This window comes from Taudactylus pleione, unplaced genomic scaffold (assembly GCF_031769625.1).
Source record: "Taudactylus pleione unplaced genomic scaffold, aTauple2 ptg000226l, whole genome shotgun sequence".
Lineage (NCBI taxonomy): Eukaryota > Metazoa > Chordata > Amphibia > Anura > Myobatrachidae > Taudactylus > Taudactylus pleione.
In genome coordinates, this window is record NW_028284628.1 from 2,692,250 (window position 1) to 2,699,102 (window position 6,853).

General features: G+C 50.0%; 1 non-coding gene across 1 annotated transcript; it reads right to left on the reverse strand.

The window, feature by feature from the left end:
* Positions 1-6,133: 6,133 nt before the first annotated feature.
* On the reverse strand, positions 6,134-6,274 carry LOC148517189 (U4 spliceosomal RNA). The gene has a single exon (XR_015879323.1). It is a non-coding gene; the product is annotated as a U4 spliceosomal RNA (small nuclear RNA).
* Between the last annotated feature and the right edge of the window lie 579 nt (positions 6,275-6,853).

Sequence of the window (6,853 nt, forward strand, 5' to 3'; positions counted from 1 at the left end):
GAAGACGCAGACCGAACCTGGCCCTGGCATTCAGAGAAAACGGAGACGACACCCCCCAGTATCCGGGAACGCAGGCTGGCTCCACCCACTCCCTGCCCCCAAACGACTGCAGCAGGTCAATCAGGCTGCGGATTTGGGGAACTGTGAAAGATCTTGCAGTAGAAGACTGGCACATGTGCAGTACAGATCCTGTGCGTGTGCTGATCTTCTAACATAGGAAATGTACGCAAACATCGTCTACGGGTTTCCCTACACAGCATGGCTTCCCAGGATTGGATGAAGCTTCACGCTGTGGAATTGATACTTCAGCTCTCCCCAGAAGGAGAGAGCCTCAGATGACACCCCAAAGCCCACCAAACGTGAAAAAAACACACACCCATAAAAAGGTGTTGTGAAGTGCCAAAAAAAAGTGCAAATGAAATAAATTAATAAGCCCCAGCTTTTCAGCCAGGAATATAAAAAAAATATCCTTGCCCCAGCCATAAGGCTAGTGCAAAAGAAAACTGGTGCTACCTGAAAAAAATTAAGTGCAAAGTGCCGTATTCAGGACCTGATTCTGCAAGGATCGTAATTGCAAAGCTGCACGCAGGCATATACTGTAGTGTGTAGGGCACGCAGGCATATACTGTAGTCTGTAGTGCGCGCAGGCATATACTGTAGTGTGTAGTGCACGCAGGCATATACTGTAGTGTGTAGTGCAAGCAGGCAGCTTTGCAATTGCGATCCTTGCAGATATGGTAATGCAGCAGGAGACATCACACCCCCTGTGCATTACTTATCCGAGCTGCGTTGTCCAACGCAGCATCGGATAATCTGCGTGCCATCGACCGGCTGCTGTGACCCATGGGGTCCCGCAGCCGGCCGCCGCAGTTTTGAGGAAGAGGCCAGGAAATATCCTTCAGCAGATGGAGATCCTGGCTTCTTCCTTCCCCCGCAACAGCGACGACACTCCTCTGTTTCTGGAAATGGAGGGCATCGCCGCCCCCTCCCCACCCACAAATGGCAGCAGACTGCCAATCCCTGACAGTCTGCAAGAGAGTTAGCAGGACCCATTCTACACACTCGCAGAATGGGTCTTGCGCAAATTCCCAAACATCAGGAATCTGCGTTCCACAGTGCACTAGCAAATGCGATCGCAGCAGCGATTTTGTACAGAACGTAGCTGCGAAAATAACATAAAGAAGCCTACTACTGCTTTCTCATATCCGTCCAGTGTCGCTGTTCTGTGTAAACAGTACCATCGACGCACATTGGCCCGCTGCATTTACAAATCTAAACAGTTGCAAACATTGCAAGTCTCCTTGCACGCAGAGCGCTCTCATGCAGCGTATGCAATCACAGTGGCTAAATTATGCACGCCCATGAAAGGGCGTTGAAATGGACACGCCTGCCTTTTTATGACCACCCCCTTGTCACCACCCCCAAACTCTGACAACCTGTCATTCACTTTGCACGCGCAGTGCAGTTTATACGCAGGCAAGATAGTAAACAATAACTCGATCTGCGTGCATAATTGCATTGGCGTACGCTGCTGAATTAGGCCCTCAGTGCAGAGGTGTGGTCCATCACCAGTGACTTTTCAGGCAACTGCGCTGTTGCTCGCAGCAGGAGAGCTGTCTCTGGGTCTGGAGACTCTGGGCCTGATTCAGAGCCGGACGCTCTGACAAGAGCGCTCGCTCTGAATCAGGGCCGTCCTACCTAATATTGGAGCGGCCTCCTGGCCGTTCGCATAGCTGTGGGTGACCACCCACAGCTTATGCGAGCGGCCAAAAAGATGGTCGCGATGATCAAGACCATCGCGACCATCGGGCTTGCGACGAGACCCTGCGGTAGGGTCTCGCTGCCGCAAGCCCAGGAGTGCTTTTGGCTCTATCAGAGCCAAAAGCACTCCCACTGACATCACTAGTGATGTCAGTGGGGCTGGACCCAGACGGTAGGTGTTCTCATGGGAACGCCTCAGTCTGGGCAGCCACGCCCTCGGCACGCCCACCAAAGGTGGCGTGCTGTCAATCACCATCGACAGCACGCCCCCTTTGGTGCGAGACCCATAATGATGGCTTGGCCATCGTTATTCGGGTCTCGCGCATGCGCACAATGGAGCCGCCTCCGTCGTGCGCATGCACACTTGGGCACCATCGACCCGCTTGCGAGCGCTCAGCGCTCGCGAGCTGGTCAGAAATCAGGCCCTCTGTGTCTGGAGGCTGATGGCCGTCTGATCTGCGGTCAATGTTTCGGGTTTTGTGCGTGTTCGGCGGATGTGAGATGCTTTCAGTAGGTGTCTCTAAGCACAGGACTGCGAGTGAGTCATTAGCATATTTTCGCAATTGTGAGAGGTGACAGCTGCTATCGCACTTGCATCCACATCTGAATTAGGCCCATAGGTATCTACACCTGGGCTTAGCCAAAAGGGCGAGAATGGTTGGGTTCATTATTTAGACAGTCAAAACTTAGATTGATCTAACTCACGGTCTGATATTGATTCACGGCGAGCATAATATATTGCGTGAATCCGTCCTGCCATCATGAACTTTCCCAGCCAGAGTAAGCTGCTTTTCCCACTTCTCTCCTCAACTCGTTGGAGGTTTTCCTAGCAGCGAGATGAGATTTTCGGAGAGCTGAAAGAGCAAGAACTTCCTGGTGTCTTCTGATAGGCTCTCTCAGAGAATAAAGCTGCATACACACACACAAAGATTTAGTAAATTAACGATTTTAGTAAACGATTTTCGTAAATTTTTTCAAGGAAAAAATGATCGAAAATCGTTTACTAAAATCGTTCATTTACTAAATGTAATTAACGATTTTTTTGAACTACAAACGATTTTTGCATATTCCCTTACTGAAAATCGTTGAGTTGGTCAGTCTGACTGACTGAACTACAAACTACAAACTGAACGCGCATGAACGATAATCGTTCATCGTTTTAACTCAGAAAGAGAACGTTTTTTTCAACGATTGAACGATAAACGATATAGTTATCGATAATCGTTAAAAAATCGGTGTGTGTGTATGCACCTTAAGACAGAGCAGCAGCCATTGATAGCCAGCCACTCGGTATAATATAGATGGCCGAGCCCGATGGTGAAACACAAATGCATTTTGTGTGGGCTCCTGCTGCGCTTGTGCAAAACTCAAACCATCAATGGTTTTCTGTCCAATAGTTTAGAACCATCGACAATCAATGGCAGAGCCATTGATAGACATCACTTGTGTGGAGAAAAAAAAATGGCACCAACTTTGCGGAATCATTTTGATAAAAATCCTGACAGGTCAGATACTTGCAAAGCTTTGTATCTACAATAAAAAGCAATAGCACAAATATTTCTCACAATTATTGCCCTTATTCGATCTGTAAGTGCGGATCCCATATCAAATCAGGTCATTGATTAAGAAGCTACAATTGTGCATCACTACCTCTTATACACTGGTGTCTACCAAAACAAACTTCTACATAGGGATGGCCACCATCCAACAATGATTAGAAACCATCGATAGTGGAGATGCAGATGTTTCCACCATCGATGGTAGCCATGGGCCTGATTTTCTTTTCACGCTTGCACTGCAGACTGAGGGGGTCATTCAGACCCGCTCGCGAGCAAAGGACGCTGGCAAGCGGGTCGATGTTGCCCCACTGCGCATGCGCACGATGGAGGGAGCTCCGCCGTGCGCATGCGTGAGACCCGGATAGCGACGGGCTCTCCGGCGCTCCGGGTCTCGCACCAAAGGGGGCGTGCTGTCGATGTTGATTGACAGCACGCCCCCTTTGGTGGGCGTGCCGGGGGCGTGGCTGCCAGACGGAGGCGTTCCCATGGGAACGCCTACCGTCTGAAGCCGGCCCCACTGACATCACTAGTGACTAGTGATGTCAGTGGGAGTGATTTTGGCTCTGATAGAGCCAAAATCACTCCTGGGCTTGCGGCAGCGAGACCCTACCGCAGGGTCTCGTCGCAAGCCTGATGGCCGCGATGGTCAAAGACCATCGCGACCATCTTTTTGGCCGCTCGCATATGCTGTGGGTGGTCACCCACAGCTATGCGAGCGGCCAGGAGGCCGCTCCATTTTCAGGTAGGAGGACACTGATTCAGAGTGAGCGCTCTGGTCACAGCGTTCAGCTCTGAATCAGGCCCTGACTGCTCTGCTGCAGCTGTACTGCAGCGCAGAGCTACTACTAGGCTGTCAGCTAGCAACCCTGCGCCGCTCTGATTCCAGCGGATTACACACATACAATGCTACACAGTCAGTCAATGTGGGTGTGCCGGGAATGGGCTGGCCCGCCTCACTGACTTCACAGGCTGAGATCAGCTGTCAGTCAGCAGCTCAGCTCCGCCCCTGGCTCCCTCACATACAGCAATGAGTGTGCCAGGATGGATGGAATTGGATGGCCCGCCCTCTAACTGAATTGACAGGCTCAGCTGTCAGTTATTAGCCTCGCCCACTCTATCATCATAGGAGGGCAAGGAAGCTACTTGCACCTTGCCCCACCTCTGTAGGCTTGTGGTCAGCCTCTGGGAGGGGTCGATGAGTGTCAGTCAGTCTGTCTCTCCTCTCAGCTGTGCTAGTGCGATGAGAGGACACCAGCTTATCAGAGAACGAACGTGAAGCAGCAGCGCCAGCCACCGCCACACATGCGCAGAGGAAATTTACCTGTCCTGTTCATTCTCTCCTCTGCGCATGCATAAACTTTCAGTGGTAAAAACCAAGAATGGCACGGCATTGCATAGTTTAATACCATCTACCATCACGGGAGGGCGCACTGAAAACCATCCCTACATCTACAATACAACTTTTTATCAGTACAGCAGAACTGTTAAAAACTAGACATTCTGGGCTTGATTCAGCAGTGCACGCAAGATTCCCGATTATCGGGAATCTGCGCGTGTCCAGAACCTATTCTGCGAGTGTGCAGAATGAGTCCTGCTCAATCGCATGCAAGCATTCAGCCTCTGCCTGATGGACAGGCAGAGGGATTTAAGGGGCGGCCAGCGTTCCCGGAAACGGGGCTTGTCCGCCCCGTTTTCTGGGAGTGGTCAGCCCAGAGACTGCGTGGACGTACGTAGTCTTCTGGGCTCGCAAGCAGCCAGCCTGAGTAAGCTGAGGCTTACTCAGCTGTCCGGCCGCCCGGCGCTGTCTATCATCGCGACAATCGACCACCGATGGTCACGATGGTGATCCCAGCCTGAGACCTCCGTTGCAGTGCTGGGATCGCAAATGCAGCAGGGAGTGTCATACACCTCCTGCTGCATTTGCATTGTTGCTGAATCAGGCCCTCTGGGTCTGATTCAGAGCCGCTCGTAAGCGGCCGCTCGTTCGCCCCGAGTGATGTTCGCACATCTGCGCATGCGTATGGGTTGTAATACGCATGTGCCAACCAGTCAGTGTGGTCGGAAATCGTGTGCTCGCAAAATAGCGAATGCCTGCTAATTTGATTGACAGGATGAGGCGTTTGTGGGTGGTAACAGGGGAAGGTGCTTGAAAACGGGGAGTGGAGATCCGAACACAGGCGTGCCAAACGGTCAAAACAGGCGTTTTAAGGGTGTGCATAATTATCAAAGCAGCGTCATCGACCACGTCACTTGGTTGTCTTTTAGCCTGAACTGCTCGCATGATTGCGGTAGGAAAATGCTACCACAAGAATAGCGAGCAGTTCATACGCCTTTCGATGTACTCGATTAATCTAGTAAATAGCGGAGATGACGTATGATGCGAGCGGCCAGGGGGTGTCTTTACAAAATAGCGAGCACGTGTTTCGTTCGCTCGTTCAGACATAGAGGCGTCAACAGACCGCAAAGAGCGAGCGCTCAATTTAAATATCCGGCCCCTATTCAGAACAGTCCGCAAATAGCGTCCGGCTCTGAATCAGGCCCTCTGTACATTACTGAATTTAATGGCATCAGCCTTCAAGTTATTTATTACGTTGTCCAGGGTGACTGTCAAAAATTGCCGATGCTGACTATATTTCAAGTCATTTTGCGCATGTGCAAGTCATACGAATAGATTTTTCCATCTAACCCTTTTAATGCGATGGTTAGTTACTATTGCATCTAAAGTTTCAATGACAGAAGCCCAACCATCATTTGATGGTGGTCTTCCGATGTTCATCCCTATCTCATATTCTATTATTAAACACATTTTTCAGTCTCCAGGGAGACTGTCAAAAATTGCCGTTGCTGACTATATTTCAAGTCATCATGGCGGGGTATTGGGAAAAGTTTTCAATAAGCAATAATCACGCCTCAGATAAACCTCATTGGCTATGATACTGCCACTGCGCAAAGCTAACTAGGATCTCGTCAAGCAAGGATCACCTTACATGGGATGCTGGCTCAGGTTGTGGAGACACATCATCATTCGTACATGAGGAGCAGAGGATTGTGGGAGTGATTTGCATTTTCTTTCATGGTATTTACCACCTCAGGCCATTCACGAAAGTTACTAAAGCTAGGTACACACAATACGACTTGCAAACGATGCAATGTCATCAACGATTTCCCTTGAACTTCCGGACAAACTACTGTATCTAGTGCATAGACACTGTGCAATATATCTTGCATCGTTTGGTGGTTAGATCGTTCACTATATAATGTAACCATATTGCCTGGTCGTTTGTAGAGCGTACCCACTGCACGATCTTCGGGGAATCGTTAACGTAAATCGGCTAGTGTGTAGGGGCCTTAAGACAAAGTAGCCCAGCAGGAGGAGTTTGTGATTGGTCTAGACCACAGGTTCTCAAACTCGGTCCTCAGGACCCCAAACGGTGCATGTTTTCCATGTCTCCACACTGAATCAAGTGCAATAATTAGCTTCACCTGTGGACCTTTTAAAATGTGTCAGTGAGTAATGAATACACCTGTGCACC